The 18,636-nt window shown below is 36.0% G+C and overlaps 1 pseudogene; it reads left to right on the forward strand.

Moving 5' to 3' along the window:
* The window catches only part of LOC120248740, an 87,921-nt pseudogene that overhangs the window by 46,858 nt on the left and 22,427 nt on the right, over window positions 1–18,636 (forward strand).

Genomic DNA, 18,636 nt, shown 5'->3' on the forward strand with positions numbered 1-18,636 from the left:
AACGTGCAAAAGAATAAAGCTAGATCACTTTCTTACACCATACACAAAAATAAACTCAAAATGGATAAAGGACCTGAATGTGAGATAGGAAATTATCAAACTTCTTTATTTTATTTTTTAAACATATAATTTATTGTCAAATGGGCTAACAAACAATGTGTAAAGTGTGTTCTTGGTTTTGGGGGTAGATTCCAATGGTTCATCACTTTCATACAACATCCAGTGCTTATCTTAACAAGTGCCTTCCTCAATGCCCATCACCCCCTTTCCCCTCTCCCCCACCTCTTCATCAACCTTCAGTTTCTTCTCTGTATTTAAGAGCCTCTTATGGTTTACCTCCCTCCCTTTCTGTTTGTAACTGTTTTTTTCCCTTCCCTTCCCCCATGGTCTTCTGTTAAGTTTCTTAAGATCCATATATGAGTGAAAACATAAGATGTGTGTCTTCCTCTGACTGTCTTATTTCACTTTAATACCTTCTAGTTCCATCCACGTTGCTTCAAATGGCCAGGTCTCATTCTTTCTTATTGCCAAGTAGTATTCCATTGTATATATAAACCATATCTTATTTGTCTATTCATTAGTTGATGGACATTTAGGCTCTTTCCATAATTTGGCTATTGTTCAAAGTGATGTTATAAATATTGGAGTACATGTGTCCCTATGAATCATCACTCCTGTGTCCTTTGGATAAATTCCTAGCAGTGCTATTGCCAGGTCGTAGGGTAGTTGTATTTTTTATTTTTTGAAGAACGTCCACACTGTTTTCCAGAGCGACCGCACCAGTTTGCATTCCCAAACAACAGTGCAAGAGGGTTTCCACATCCTCACCAGGCATCTGTAATTTCCTGAGTTGATTATTTTAGCCACTCTGACTGAAGTGGTATCTCAGTGTGATTTCATTTGTATTTCCCTGATGACGAGTGATTTTGAGCATCCTTTCATGTATCTGTTGACCACCTGGATGTTTTCTTTCTTTTTTTTTTTAATAGTTTATTTTCAAGTTGGTTTCAATATAACACCCAGTGCTCATCCCCACAAGTGCCCTTCTCCATGCCCAGTACCCCCCTTCCTCCCCCCCCCATACCCATCAGTCCTCAGTTTGTTCTCAACATTCAAGAGTCTCTCATGGTTAGCCGCCCTCCCTCTTCCCCCCATTTCCCCATTTCTTCTCCCTCACGGTCCTCCATTAAGTTCCTCCTAATCATCCTATATGCGCAAACATATGGTAGCTGTCCTTCTCTGCTTGACTTATTTTGCTCAGCATAACACCCTCAAGGACCATCCATGTTGCTACACATGGCCAGATTTCAATCTTTCTCATTGCCATGTAGTATTCCATTGTATAGATGAACCACATCTTCTTGATCCATTCGTCTGTTGATGGACACTTAATCTTTTTCCATGTATTGGCTATTGTTGAGAGTGCTGCCATGAATATCGGGGTACATGTGCCCCTATGCATCAGAACACCTGTATCCCTTGGGTAAATTCCTAGCAGTGCTATTGCTGGGTCATAGGGGAGTTCTACTGTTAATTTTCTGAGGAACCTTCACACTGTTTTCCAGAGGGGCTGCACCAGTTTCCATTCCCACCAACAGGGTAGGAGGGTGCCCGTTTCTCCACATCCTCGCCAGCATCTAGAGTTCTCTGATTTGCTCATTTTAGCCACTCTGACTGGCGTGAGGTGGTATCTCAGTGTGGTTTTGATTTGTATTTCCATGATGAGGAGGGATGCTGAGCATCGTTTCATGTGTCTGTTGGCTATCAGGATGTCGTCTTTGGAGAAGTGTCTGTTCATGTCTTCTGCCCATTTCTTCACTGGGTTGTTTGTTTTTCAGGTGTGGAGTTTGGTGAGTTCCTTATAGATTTTGGATATTAACCCTTTATCTTATATGTCATTTGCATCTATCTTTTCCCATTCCGTCGGTTGTCTATTAGTTTTATGGATTGTTTCCTTTGTCATGCAGAAACTTTTAATCTAGATGAGGTCCCAATAGTTCATTTTTGCTCTTGATTCTTTTGCCTTTGGGTATGTGTCAAATAAGAAATTGCTGCGGTGGAGGTCAAGGAGGTTGTTTCCTGCTTTCTCCTCTAAGGTTTTGATGGCTTCCTCTCTCATGTTCAGGTCCTTTATCCATTTTGATTTTATTTTTGTGTATGTTGTGACAAAATGACCTAGCTTCACTCTTCTGCATGTTGCTGTCCTGTTCTCCCAGCACCATCTGTTGAAGAGACTGTCTTTTTTCCATTGGATACGTTTTCCTGCTTTGTCAAAGATTAGTTAGCTATACATTTGTGGGTCCAATTCTGAGTTTTCAATTCTATTCCATTAGTCTATGTGTCTGTTTTTGTGCCAATACCATACTGTCTTGATGATGACAGCTTTGTAGTCGAGGCTAAAATCTGGGATGGTGATGCCTCCCGGTTTGGTTTTCTTCTTCAATATTTGGCTATACGGGGTCTTTTGTGGTTCCATACAAATTTTGTTCTAGTTGGGAGAAGTATGCTGGTGCAATTTTGATTGGGAATGCTTTGAATGTGTAGATTGCTTTGGGTAGTAATGACATTTTAACTATATTTATTCTTCCTATCTATGAGCATGGAATGTTTTTCCATTTCTTTGTGTCGTCTTCAATTTCCTTCATAATTTTTCTATAGTTTTCATCATACAGATCTCTTATATCCTTAGTTAGGTTTATTCATAGATATTTTATGATTTTGTGCAATTGTGAATGGGATCAGTTTCTTGATTTCTCTTTCTGTTGCTTCATCATTGGTGTATAAAATTGCAACCGATTTCTGTACCCTGCAACTGTGCTGAATTCTTGGATCAGTTCCAGTAGGCTTCTGGTGGAGTCTGTCAGGTTTTCTATGTAGAGTATCATGTCATCTGCGAAGAGGGAAAGTTTGACTTCCTCTTTGCCAATTCTGATGCCTTTAATTGCCTTTTGTTGTCTGATGTCTGATACTAGGACTTCCAGCACTATGTGAAACAACAGTGATTAGAGTGAACATCCCTGTCGTGTTCCTGATCTCAGGGGGAAAGCTCTCAGTTTTTCTCCATTGAGGATGATGTTAGCTGAGGGCTTCTCATAGATGGCTTTTTCAATGTTTATGTAGGTTCCTTCTATTCGAACTTTCTCGAGGGTCTTTATTAAGAAGAGATGCTGTATTTTTTCAAATGCATTTTCTGCATCTATTGACCGGATTATATGATTTTTATCTTTTCTTTTGTTGATGTGATGTATCACATTGATTGATTTGCAAATGTCGAACCAGCCCTGTAACCCAGGAATGAATCCCACTTGATCTTGGTGGATGATTCTTTTTATGTGCTGTTGGATTCGATTTCCAAGTATATGGTATGATTACTCCAGAGAAATAGAGATGAAAAGATAGGTAGGTGTAGAACTTACATCTAGAGAATGGATTTAATGTGACTGTTTAAGCAAGACAGTGACCAGAGTTAATCAGGGCACTGCATCCATGTTGGTCTTTCCCTGGCTCTGATAGAAGAAGAAGAAGAAGAAGAAGAAGAAGAAGAAGAAGAAGAAGAAGAAGAAGAAGAAGAAGACGGCGAAGGCTCACTAGCAGGGATGGGCGTGGTTTGAGCTAGTGCGTCCAGTGGGAGTCCTGCCTTGGTACTTATGTGGAGAAGAGTGGCGGCACCCCAGTCCCTTCTTTTTTTTTAAATTTTTTTAAATGTTTTATTTATTTCTAGGAGAGAGAGAGAGACAGCGTGAGCAGGGGAGAATCAAAGAGAGACGGAGTCACAGACTGAAACAAGCTCCAGGCTCTGAGCTGGCAGTCAGCACAGAGACCGATGCGGGGCTCGAACCCAGGAACCGCGAGATCATGACCTAAGCGAAAGTCGGACGCTTAACCGACTAAGCCACCCAGGCGTCCCCCCCCAGTCCCTTCTTAACCAAGCTTTGCAACTCACTTTTTTGGGTGTGTAAACTCCCTGTGCAGGGGGCATAGCCAAGGTGGGCTGTGCTGTATATCCTAGACCAGTCCTCCTTTCCAAATCTCAGTTCGCATGCCCTGTTGAAATTGCCTGAAATATAAACTCGCAGGGACGCCCCTCAGAGCGGTTTCAAGCCTCTCGTCTTTCCCCTGGGGATCAAAACAGAAGCCGCTGCTCCAGTCTCCTCCAGGTTGGGCTGGCAAGCAAAGAGCAGTTTCACCTGGTGTCGCCTGGGACCAATGTGTCCCGCCTAAAGTCAGCTGGACAGCAGGAAACCAGATCCCTCTGTGTCCCGTCGCCAGAAACATAAACTCGCGGGCAAATCTCTCATAAGTTTTACGCCTCTCACCTCACTCCTAGGGATCCAGCCGAACCAGAAGCACAAAGGCGCGGCTGCTTTGTGTCCCCTCCTAGTCGAGCTGGGGAACGAGGAGCAGTTTCCCTGGGGGTCGCCTGGGATGAGTACGTCCCGCCTAGGGTCAGCTGGAGAGCAGGAAACTTGGTCCCTCTGTGTCTGGAGCGGAGGTTTTTCTCTTTTCCAGCGACAGGGACAGTGTCTTGAGCAGTTTCAGCCACTCTTTCTCCCCCTTAGACTCACTGCGGCTCCCCGCAGAGGAGGATCCCCCCCCACCTATGTGTCTCTGGTCCTGGCCCCATTTTATCTTCCCCAGTTCCCACTCACGCTATAAGGTTTTCTCAGTGGACTCTGTCTCCTTTTCCTCCCTAACTCCTGGATTCTGTAAGGGTTCCTATGACTTCAAGCCTTCTCCCTGTGAGATATGGGGGCGAATGAGATGTTCGAAGCTCCCTACTTGTCCGCCATCTTGCCCTCCTCAAATTTCTTTAAACAAGCAGACCAAAACACACCACAATCTTCCTTCCTTTATTTGATTTTTTGTTTTGTCTTTAATTTTTCAATTTTTGTTATTTTATTAATTTTTTTCTTCCTCCAAAATTACAAAACGAAGTTGTTCATCCCAAAAGAAAGAACAGGAATAAATGATATCCAGGGCCTTAATCAACACAGGTATAAGCAAGATGTCTGAACTAAAATTCAGAACGATGATAATAAGAATACTATCTGGGGTTCAAAAAACCATAGAATCCCTTTCTGCAGAGATAAAATAAGTAAAATCTAGTCAGGATGAAATTAAATTGTAATAACCAAGATGCTACCTCAAATGGATGCCATGATGGCAAATATAGACAAAACACAGCAGCAAATTAGCAATGTAGAAGACAAAATTATGGAGAATAATGAAGCAGAAAAAAAAGTGGGAAACAAAGGCAAAAGAGCACAATACAAGACTTAGAGTACTCAGTAATTTATTAAAATGGAATAACATCTGAATCATAGAAATCCCAGAGATGAAGAGAGAAAAAAAAAAAGGGCAGAAGTTTTATTTGAGCAAGTTTCATTGGAAAACTCCGAATTTGGAGAAGGACACAGGCATCAAAATTCAAGAATCACAGAAGACTCCCATTAGATTCCATAAAAACTGATCATCACCAAGGCATATCATAGTTAGATTCAGAAAACACAGAGACAAGGAAAGAATTATGAAAGCTGCAAGGGGAAAAAATGTCTGTAACATATCAAGGAAGAGAGATCAGGCTCACAGCAGACCTATCCACAGAGACTTGGCACGCCAGAAAGTATGACAAGATATATTCAAGGTGCTGAATCAGAAAAATATGCATGGAAGAATCCTTTATCTAGCAAGGCTGTCATTCAAACTAGAGGGAGAGGGGGTGACTGGGTGGCTCAATTGGCTGAGTGTCCAGCTTTGGCTCAGCTCATGACCTCACTGTGGGCTCTGTGCTGACTACTCATAGCCTGGAGCCTGCTTTGGATTCTGTGTCTCCATTTCTCTCGGCCCCTCCCCCACTCATACTCTGTCTCTCAAAAATAAATAAACATTAAAAATTTCAAAAAATAAGAGAGATAAAGGGTTTCCCAAACAAACAGAAAGTAAAGGAATTTGTGACTACTAAACCAGGCCTACAAGAAATTTTACGGGGGACTCTTTGAGTGGAGAAAAGATGAAACAAAACAAAAAGACCAATAAAAACAAAGACTAGAAAGCATCAGAGAAAAATACTAACTCTTCAGTACAACACAATGATACTAAATTTTTATCTGTCAATACTCACTCAAAATGTCAAAGGACAAAATGCTCCAATCAAAAGACATAGGTTATGAGAATGGACAAGAAAACAAGACCGATATATGCTGCTTACAGACACCTGCAGATTGAAAGTATGGGGATGGAGAGTGAACTATAATGTGAATTGTTGTCAAAACAAATCTGTAATAGCCATACTTATTTCAGACAACCTAGATTTTAAAATAAGACTGTAACAAGAGATGAAGAAAGGCATTATATCATATTTAAAAGGTCTATCCACCAAGAAGATTTAACAATTGTAAATACATATGGCCCCAAACTGAAACCTCAAATTTATAAATCAATTTATCACAAGCATGAAGAAATTTATTGATAATAACACCAAAATAGTAGGGGACTTTCAAAACCCCACTTACAGCAATGGACGGGTCATCTAAGCAGAAAATCAACAAGGAAACAGTGGCCTTGATGACACAGTAGACCAGATGCACATAATAGATATATTCATAACATTTCATCCTAAAGCATCAGAATATACATTCTTCTTGATTGCACATGGACATTCTCCAGAACATATTACATACTGGGACACAAATCAGCACTCAATAAGTACAAAAAGATTGAGTTCATATCTTGCATATTTTCAGAACACAATGCTATAAAAGTTGAAATCAACCACAAGAAAAAAATGTGGAAAGGCCATTAATACTTGGAGATTAAATAACACCTTACAGAGAATAAATGGATTAACTAAGAAATTAAAGAGGAGATTAAAAAGTACATAAAAGTGAAAACCTCTGGGATGCAGCAAAGGCGGTCATAAGAGGGAAGTATGTAGCAATCTAGGCATTCCCAAGGAAGAAACAAAAGTCTCAAATACACAACCCAACCTTACACCTACGAGAGCTGGAAAAAGGACATCAAATAAAGCCTCAAAGCAGCAGCAGAATGGAAATAATAAGGATCAGAGTAAAAATCAATGATATCAAAATTTTAAAAAACTGACAACAACAACAGTAGAATAGATCAATGAAACCAGGAGCTGGTTCTTTGAAAGAATTAACAAAACTGATAAACCCCTAGCCAGATTGATCAAAAAGAAAAAGGAAAGGATCCAAATAAATAAAATCACAAATGGAATAAGAGAGATCCCACATAACACCACAGAAACAAACAATTAGAGAATATTATGAGCAATTATTTGTCAACAAATAGCACAATCAGGAAAAAATGGACAAATTCCTAGAACCGTATAAGCTACCAAAACTGAAACAGGAAGAAATAGAAAATTTGAACAGACCCATCACCAGTAAAGAAATTGAACCAGTAATCAAAAATCTCCCAACAAACAAGAGTCCAGGGACAGATGACTTTGCAGGGAAATTCTACCAAATATTTAAAGAAGACTTAACACCTATACGTTTGAAGCTGTTCCAAAAAATAGAAATGGGAGGGGAAAAATGCCAAACTCATTCTATGAAGCTAGGATTACTTTGATTCCAAAACCAAAGACCCCATTAAAAAAGGGGAACTACAGACAAATTTCCCTGATGCACGTGGATGCAAAAATCCTCAAGATACTAGCCAAACTGGACCCAGAAATATATTAAAAGAATTATTCACCACGATCAAGAGGGATCAAGTTGGATTCATTCCTGGGATGCAGGGCTGGTTCAATATCCACAAATGAATCAATGTGATACATCACATTAATAAAAGAAAGCATAAGAACTACATGATCCTCTCAATAGACGCAGAGAAAACATTTGACAAAATACAGCATCCTTTCTTGATAAAAACCCTCAAGAAAGTAGGGACAGAAGGATCATACTTCAAGGTTATAAAAGCCATAATACGAAAGACCCACTGCTAATATCATTGTCAATGGGGGAAAACTCTCAGGAACACGATAAGGATGTCCACTCTCACCAGTTATTCAGCATAGTATTGGAAGTCCTAGCCTCAGCAATCAGAAAACACAAAGAAATAAAAGGCATCCAAATCGGCAAGGAGGAAGTCAAACTTTCATTCTTTGCAGAAGACATGATACTCTATGTGGAAAACACAAAAGACTCTGCCAAACAAATTGTTAGAACTGATACATGAATTCAGAAAAGTTAAAGGATATAAAATCAGTGTACAGAAATAGGTTGCATTTCTATACACCAATAATGAAGCAGCAGAAAGAGAAACCAAGGAATCAATCCCATTTATAATTGCACCAAAAACCACAAAATACCTAGGAATATATCTAACTAAAGGTAAAAAATCTATACAGTGAAAACTATAGGAAGCTTATGAAAGAAATTGAAAAAGACATTAAAAATAGAAAAAATATTCCATGCTCATGGATTGGAGGAAAAAATATTGTGAAAATGTCGATATTACTCAAAGCAATCTACATATTCAATGTAATCCCTATCAAAATAATACCAGCTTTCTTCACAGAGCTAGAAAAATCCTAAATTTGTATGTATCTAGAAAACACTCCGAATAGCCAAAGCAATCCTGAAAAATAAATCTAAAGCTGGAGGCATCAAAATTATGGACTTCAAGTTATGTTATATAGCTATAACCATCAAGAAAGTAGGGTACTGCCACAAAAACAAACACATAGATCAGTGGAACAGAATAGAACACCCAGAAATGGACTCACAAATATATGGCCAGAAAATCTTTGTCAATGCAGGAGTGAATATCTAATGGGGAAAATACAGTCTCTTCAGCAAATGGTGTTGGGAAAACTGGACAGCAACATACAGAAGAATGAACTTGGACCACTTTCTTACACCATACGCAAAAATAAACTCAAAATGGATAAATGACCTAGATGTAAGACAGAAAGCATCAGAATCCTAGAGAAGAAAAGCAGGCAAAGAGCTCTTTTACCTCCTGCAGCAACTCTTTAGTCTACATGTCTCTGGAGGCAAGGGTAAAAAAGCAAAAATGAACTTTGGGACCTCATCAAGATAAAAAAAAAAACTTCTGCATAGTGAAGGAAACAATCAGCAAAACTAAAAGGCAACCGATGGAATAGGTGAAGATATTTGCAAATGACATATCAGATGATGGGTTAATATTTAAAATTTATAAAGAACTTATCAAACTCAATACCCCCTCCCCAAAAAGCCCAAAGATTCCAGTGAAGGAATGGACAAAAGACACGAATAGACACTTCTCTAAAGAAGACATCTAGATGGCTAATGGGCATAAGAAAAAAAATTCAACATTGCTCATCGTCAGGGGTATACAAATCAAACCCACAAAGAGAGACCGCCTCACACAAGTAGAATGGCTAAAATGGTCAACTCAGGCAACAACAGATGTTGGCGAGAATGTGGAGAAAGAGGAACTATTTTGCACTGCTGGTGGGAATGCAATCTGGTGTGGCCACTCTGGAAGACAGTATGTAGGTTCCTCAAAAAATTAAAAATACAAATACCCTATGACACAGTAATTTCACAACTAGGTATTTATCCAAAGGATACAGGAGTGCCGTTTTGAAGGGGCACATGCTCCGTAGTGTTTATAGCAGCACTATCAACAAGAGCCAAAGTATGGAAAGAGCCCAAATATCCATCAACAAATGAATGGATAAAGAAGATGTATATACAATGGAATGTTACTCGGTGACCAAAAAATGAACACTTGACATTTGCAACATGGATGGAACTAAATGGTATTATGCTAAGTGAAATAAGTCAGTAAGAGAAAGACAAATATCATATGATTTCACTCATATGTGGAATTTAAGATACAAAACAGATGAACATAGGGAAGGGAAGCAAAAATAATATAAAAACAGAAAAGGAGGAAAATCATAAGAGACTCTTAAATCCAGAGAACAAATTGAGGGTTGCTGGAGGGCTTGGGTGGGGACATGAGCTTAATGGGTGATGGGCATTAAGGAAGACACTGAGAATGAACACTGGATGTTATAAATAAATGATGATTCACTAAATTATATTCCTGAAACCATTATTGCACCATATGTTAACTAACTTGGATTTAAGTTTTTAAAAAATGCATCCTCTTAACTTTGATCTAAAATGTAACATTTACTATTTATCCAATGGGTGTATATGTTGGGGGAGAATTCCCAATTCTGATGTTTTTTATTATATTGGTTGCTTCTACTATATTATCTCATTGGACGAGTAATTATCACTTTAAAATTAGTATTGATATGTTATGATATTAAAATTGTATTATTGGAGAATGTTTTAACTGCTTATTGATTATATGATAATATGAATTTTCTTTTTATATTGATTTTATTTCCAGAAGATTTTCACAATGTTGATGTTATTTCTAGGAATATTATGTGTATCATTTTGGATTCTCCTGTAAAAACTTATTTACTTTTAAAGTTAGACTTCTTTCTTTTTTTCTAATATTTATATCTTTATTCCTTTTTTGCCTTAATACTGTCACTGTTTAGGACCTCATGCATATCATATACAGTTGATCATAGTAGACATCCTTGACTCATTCCCAGCTCTAAGCAACATTTTCAATAACAAATTTTTAAGTATGGTGCTTGTTGTACATTTAACATACCTATCCTTTATCTGGAGTACCTGCCTGTCTCAGTCAGTACAGCATGCAACTTGATGGAGTTGTGATTTTCAGCCCCACACTGATTATAGACATTAGTTGAAAAAACGTTATTTCTGCTAACATACCTATCCTTAATCTAGTTAATCCTTCTCTTCCTGGTTTATCAAATGCATTTCTTTAAAAAAAATTTTTTAATGTTTTATTTGTTTCTGAGGGAGAGAGAGAGAGACACTGTGAGCAGGGGAGGGTCAGAGAGAGAGGGAGACACAGAATCTGAAACAGGCTCCAGGCTCTGAGCTGGCTGTCAGCACAGTGCCTGATGAGGGGCTCGGACCCATGAACCGTGAGATCATGACCTGAGCCGAAGTCGGATGCTTAACCGACTGAGCCACCCAGGCGCCCCTCAAACGCATATCTTAAATTACTTAAAACTATCATATATTCTTATTCATTAGTCTAATATTTTATATGAATTGATTTTCTTTTTTTAATTTTTTAATGTTTTTTATTTATTTCTGAGAGAGAGAGAGAGACAGCATCAACAGGGGAGGGTCAGAGAGAGAGGGAGACACAGAATCCGAAGCATGCTCCAGGCTCTGAGCTAGCTGTCAGCACAGAGCCAGATGGGGGTTTCGAACCCATGAATCGTGAGATCATGACCTGAGCCGAAGTCGGACAACCAACTGATTGAGCCACCCAGGCGCTCCATTATATGGATTGATTTTCTAATATTAAACCAAAATTGCTTCTATGATGGAAACCCAACTTTGGTTTCTTGTGTGTATTGCTAAATTTATTTTGTTTATAATTTGGCTTGGGATAGTTTATCTACTAATATGTCATGATGTGAGATTGGCCTGAAATATTTTCCATCATAAATATCTTTGATGAGTTTTGGTATTAATATTATATTAGTGTATAAATAAGTTAACAATTAGTCACTATATCTATATTCTCTAGGAAAGTTTCTTTAAGACTGTAATTATGTGTTGAGTCACTGGGGTAGCTCAGTCAATTAAGCATCCATCTTCAGTTTCAGGTCGTGATCTCAGGGTTTGTGGGTTGGAGCTCCACATCCAGCTCTGTGAGGACAGCTCAGAGCCTGGAGCCTGCTTCAGGTTCTGTCTCCTTCTCTCTCTGCCCTTCCCCCACTTTTGCTCTGTCTCTCAAAAATGAATAAGCGTTTTAAAGAAAAAAGACTGTAATTATGTGTTTCCTAAATATTTGGTAGAACTCATTGGTGAAGACAATTCAGTCTAAAGTTTTGACTACTACTCTATTCTTCAGTGATTATTGGATTATTCAGAGTTCATATTTCTTCATTAATCTGTTTTGATTATTTTCTAGATATTACTCTTCCATAAACATTGCAAATATATTATCATGAAGTTGCTTATAATGCTTTAATGCCTTCATATTATGTTTTCCAAAAGATTAGTTACAAAGCATTTCAAACCTATACAAATATGTAGAACAACGTGATGAACTCCATACTGCCACTAACCACAGTCTAAGATTATCAAGATGTTGCCAACTCAGTGACCTTATTTTTCTCTTACTTTCTTTTCTTCTTTCTTTTCCTTGATGAAGAATTTCATTAAAAATTCTGATATCATTTTATTCCTATATATTTCAAGCATCTCTAAAAATGTAAAATTGTATTTATATAGTCCTTGTTTCCTTCATAACAATTTAACCATTATTTTTTGTTTCTATAAACACCCAGGTCATAATCTAATTTACACATTTTTCTCAAAATTGTACTTTTAAATTTGACTTGTTTGAACTGAGATTCCAATTAGCTTTATAAAATATACTTAATGGTGTCTTTTGTATCTTATTTAATCTAAAGTAGCTTCCACTTAATAACATTGGCTAGGTTAAGAAAGAGCAGTTTGTTCTGTAGAATAAATCAACATTCTGGATAAATTTGGTTACTTCTTTATCATGTTGCTTAACTTATGTCTCTATCCCTTCTATTTTATATAAATTGTATATAACTGCTAGTTCTTGATTATATTTAAATAGTGTTCGCTATCATGATATTTGGTATGAGATCTTCCAGGCTTACATTGAATATTACTTGCTCTAAAACTGGAATAGTTCTTTTTCTGAATCCTTGGTCCTTGTTTCTTTTAGTGGGAAATTGTATTTAAAGATAAATATTTGTGAGCCAGGGATATTTATTGTGAGTGTGTGTATAATATGAATATTACATGTATACTATGACTATTATATGTATATGTATAGTGTAATGGTAATAAAGTAATAGTTATAGATAAAGTTATAATTATAGAGCTATAGTTATACTGTTATTATTATAGTTATATAGTTATAGTTATTGAATTACATTGTCACAAATATAGTTGGAATTATAGTTAAACATTTGGAGTACTATAGTAATACTACTACAGTTACAGTGTTGGATAATAGTTACACTGACATACTTTTAGTGTTATATTTTAGTTAGTGTATTCCAATTTAGTTGTAATGTTATAGTTAGTTGAGTTACCATTATTAATTTGTAATGAAAGCCTTTTAATTATATTAATAATAATAATTTTAGTTTTATAGTTATAAAGTTATAGCACTATTATAGCACTATGATTCTAGTATGGGGCTATGGTTATATTTATAGTGGTAAAACTATGGTTAAAGTATTACTTTTATAGTTACAAGTGATAGCGTTATAGGTATAGAGTTATAATTATAGTATGTTGGCAATGATATACATAGTGTTAGCACTGTATAGTGTTCGATTTATAATTATTGTGGGCCTCTTATATTGAGGTATTACAGTTATAATTGTAATGTTATAATGCTGTAGTTACAGTATCATGATCAGAATTAAATTGTTATAGTTTTATTGTTATTGTTATAACCACTGTGATATAGTTGTAGAAGTTAGTTACACCTATATAGTAAAAGTTATATAATCATAGTTACTGTTAAAAGTTTAGAGTTTTAGAGGCACCTAGGTGGCTTAGTGGGTTAAGCGATGGACTTCATCTCAGGTCATTATCTCATGGTTGATGAGTTCGAGCCCCGCATTGGGCTATGTGCTGACAGACCACTCAGAGCCTGGAGCCTGTTTCAGATTCTGTGCCTCCCTCTCTCACTGCCCCTGCCCCACTGCACTCTGTCTCTCTCTCAAAAAAAAATTATTAAGCATTAAAAATTTAGAGTTTAAGTTTATAACATAGTTATTAATAATTTAAGATTTGTTGTTACTGTTACAAAGGTAGAATGTTATGTTAGGGAGTTGTTTATAGTCATAGTTATTCTATAGTTTTAAGTGTAGTGCTAGTGTTACAGATATTATGCTATAGTTATAGTGTTATTCTTATAGTGATAGTGTTACACTTATGACTATAATGGTATAGTTGTACTGATGTAGTTATAATTATACTTTTATTGTTTTGTTGATAGTCTGATGGTTCCAATGATAGTGAATTCATCATAGTTACATGTTATGGTTATGGTTATATTGTTTCAGTCATTGGTAGTGTTACATAATTTAGTATTATAGTTATGGGGCTATGGTTATAGTGTACTAATTATAAAGTTTAATTATAGATTTATGTTTTTATTTATAATTTTCATTTATAATGATGCATCATTATAATTATAATTCTATAGTTATACTGTTATCATTATATAAGTACTATTATAATTTTATAGTTATACTGTTATGATTTCAGTACTAATATTTTAGTGATTGTGGTTCTGTTATAGTTATAATGTTATGGTTGTAGTTATATTATTAAAGTTAAACTATTAGCGTTATGTTTTAGTATTATAGCACAATAGTAAGAGTGCTATAAAATTGTAGTTATAATTATAAAATTATTATTTTGGTTGTAGTATTACACAGTTACTGGTATAAGACTATAATTATATTATGGTACTAAATAAGAGCCATAGTGCTGTCATATATTTAACATGCTATAGTTTTAGATATGGTACTGTTGTACTTATAATGCTCCAATTTGATAATGCTATAATTATTATTACAGCGATATTATAATTACAAAGCTGTAATTATTTTTACAGTGCTGGAAGTATAATTGTTAGTGTTATAGTTATAGAACTATCGTTATAATCATGCTGTGGTTTTAGTGACAGTACAGTTATAGTGTATAGTGACAGTGATAATGTTAACTTTAAGTATAGCACTATTATATAACTTTAGTATTATAAGTATATAACTTTAGTATTATAAGTATATAACTTTAGTATTATAAGTATATAGCTATAAATATTACTCTATAACACTAAAAGTATGTGCTAATATTAAATTACAGATTATTATTGAAAAAATGATAGTGTCATACTGACAATGTTATATTTTGGTCATTGTTATAATTATATTCATAGAATTATAGTTATAGGTATATTTTATAGTAGCAGTGATAGCTCTATAAAAATAGTTATGTGTAAGATAATAGTCATACTGATATAATTATGGATATGATACTATTGACATATAGTGTTAATGTAGTAATGATTAGTGTTATAGTTAAATTATGGCATTATACCAATAGTCATATATATAGTATTATGAGAAGCATAATAGTTACAGTATTATAGTTTTGGTGTTAAAAATGTTGCAAGAGTGATAATAATATCTTAGTGAGAGTGTTATGCAATAGTGATAAAGATAAGGGTATAACTTTAGTCTTTGTGCCATAGCAATAGATTATGACTTTAGTTATAGAGTAATAGTTATAGAACCAAAGTTACACTGTCATGCTTTCAGCTATAAGTCATAGTTCCAGTTATAGTACTATAGTTATTGCTATAGATTTATATTTACTCATATCAAGTTATAGAGCTATTGTTATTTTATTCTTATACCACTATAGCTATAGTGTAGCACTATGATTATAATGAAATAGGTATATTTATAGTAGTTTAGTTATATTTATAGTGCTACAGTAATAATTGCAGTTATAGTTATCACTATAAATATATTGTTAATATTATGTTTTTATTATACCTATGGTTATAGTGTTATGTTTAGAAAGTGTTATTTTTTATACTTCAGTTACAGAATAATATTTATAGATACTTTTATAGTTACATGTTTAAAATATAGTGTTGTAACATTTTAGTTATTCAATTATCGTTAAAGTGTTAGAAATTAGAGTTATAATTATATGGCATTCATCATAATTATAGTAATAGTACTATATTTACAATGATGAAATTATAATGTTATAGTGTTATCGTTGCTAGCATAGTGTTAGCTATAGTGCTCTAGTGCTATAATTGTAGAGGGTTAGTATTATAGTGTTGATGATATAGTGTTAATGTTATAGTTTATATTATATTGATATAATAATAGATATAAGTATAGTAACACAGTATCATTGATATAATTCCAATGATATATTTATAATTATAACATAATATAGCACAACAATTATAGTGTCATAGTGATTATGTCATAGTTATAAATGTAGAGTTATAGATATAAGGTTGTTAGTTTAAATTATGCTTATTGTTATAGAATCACAAGTCTAGTTATGATATACTAGTTCTATGTATTTAGAGTCCATCTAGTTATGGAGTCATACATATAGTTATAGTTTTATGATTAATATTAATGTTACAGTCATTTTGTAGTATTATAATATTTTACATTGAGAAATAGAGATACAGTTAGTTACGTTATAGTTACTGTTATAGATCTAGAGTAATAGTGTTACATTTATAGGTTTTTTTCATAGATAAGTTTGATGAGAATTTATTTCTTCCATTATGTTTTCTAAGTATACATCTTTTAATTATACGAGTTAGTGATTTCTTTGCTTTCTTCATATAGTCAATCTGATTTTGTTTTACAATTTATTCTTACATATTTTCTTTTTTTTATGTCACTAATTACTAACTGGTACATACAAAAAGTTTTTTGTGTTCTTCACTTATAAGCTGACATCTTACTGAAATTTCATATTGTGGTTAATAATTGTTGCCATTTTAGGGCACATGCATGGCTCAGTTAGTAAAGGATCCAATTCTTTTTTGTTTTTAAATAGTTTATGTCAAGTGGGTTTCAATATAATACCCAGTGCTCATCCCCGCAAGTGACCTCCTCCATGGCCATCGTACCCTTCACCTCCCCCCCAAACCCATCAGTCCTCAGTTTGTTCTCAGGATTCAAGAGTCTCTCATGGTTTGTCTCCCTCCCTCTCCCCCTTTATTTCCCGCTTCTTCTCCCCTACGGTCCTCCGTTAAGTTCGACCTATCCTCCTACATGTGCAAACATATGGTATCTGTCCTTCTCTGACTGAATTATTTCTCTCAGCATAACACCCTCAAGGTCCATCCATGTTGCTACACATGGCCAGATTTCATTCTTTCTCATTGCCATGTAGTATTCCATCATATAGATAAACCACATCTTCTTGATCCATTCGTCCTTGATGGACACTTAGGGTCTTTCCATGTTTTGGTTATTGTAGAGAGTGCTGCTATGAACATTGGGGTACATGTGCCCCTATGCGTCAGCATTCCTGTATTTCTATTTTTTTTTAAATATTTTTATTTATTTCTAGGAGAGAGAGAGACAGCGTGAGCAGGGGAGGGTCAGGGAGAGAGGGAGTCACAGACTCCGAAACAAGCCCCAGGCTCTGAGCTGGCAGTCAGCACAGAGCCCGACGCGGGGCTCGAACCCACGAACCGCGAGATCATGACCTAAGAGAAAGTCGGACGCTTAACCGACTAAGCCACCCAGGCGCCCCAGCATTCCTGTATTTCTTGGGTAAATTCCTAGCAGTGCTATTGCTGGGTCATAGGGGAGTTCTAATGTTAATTTCCTGAGAAAACTCCACCCTGTTTTCCAGAGAGGCTGCACCAGTTTACATTCCCACCAAAGGTGTAGGAGGGTGCCCGTTTCTCCACATCCTTGCCAGCATCGAGAGTCCTCTGATTTGCTCGTTTTAGCCATTCTGACCGGCAAGAGGTGGTATCTCAGTGTGGTTTTGATTTATATTTCCCTGATGAGGAGGGATGCTGAGCATCATTTCATGTGTCTGTTGGCCGTCTGGATGTCCTCTTTGGAGAAGTGTCTGTTCATATCTTCTGCCCATTTCTTCACTGGGTTGTTTATTTTTCGGGTGTGGAGTTTGGGGAGTTCCTTATAGATTTTGGATACTAACCCTTTATCCGATATGTCATTTGCAACTATCTTTCCCATTCCGTCGGTTGCCTATTAGTTTTATGGATTGTTTCCTTTGCCATGCAGAAGTTTTAATCTTGATGAGGTCCCAATAGTTTAATTTTGCTCTTCATTCTCTTGCTTTTGGGGATGTGTCAAGTAAGAAATTGCTGTGGCTGAGGTCAAGGAGGTTGTTTCCTGCATTTTACTCTAAGGCTTTGATGCATTCTTGTCTCACATTCAGGTCCTTTATTCATTTTGAGTTTGTTTTTGTGTATGGTGTGAGAAAATAATCTAGTTTCATTCTTCCGCATGTTGATGTCGAGTTCTCCCAGCACCATCTGTTAAAGAGGCTGTCTTTTAATGGGCAGAAGATATGCACAGACACTTCCTCACGTCAGTCAGGGTGGCTAAAATGAGCAAATCAGAGAACTCTAGATGCTGGCAAGGATGTGGAGAAACAGGCACCCTCCTACACTGTTGGTGGGAATGTAAACTAGTAAAGCCCGTCTGGAAAACAGTGTGGACGTTCTTCAAAAAATTAACAGTGGAACTCCCCTAGGACCCAGCAATGGCACTCCTAAGAATTTACCCAAGAGATATAGGAAAGCTGATGCATAGGAACACTTGTACCCCAATGTTCATAGCAGCACTCTCAACAATAGCCAAAACATGGAAAGACCCTAAGTGTCCATCAAGGACTAATGGATCAAGAAGATGTGGTTTATTTATATGATGGAATACTACATGGCAATGAGAAAGAATGAAATCTGGCCATGTGTAGCAACATGGATGGACCTTGAGGGTGTTATGCTGAG

This window comes from Hyaena hyaena, unplaced genomic scaffold (assembly GCF_003009895.1).
Source record: "Hyaena hyaena isolate Hyena2069 unplaced genomic scaffold, ASM300989v1 scaffold_610, whole genome shotgun sequence".
Taxonomy (NCBI): Eukaryota; Metazoa; Chordata; class Mammalia; order Carnivora; family Hyaenidae; genus Hyaena; species Hyaena hyaena.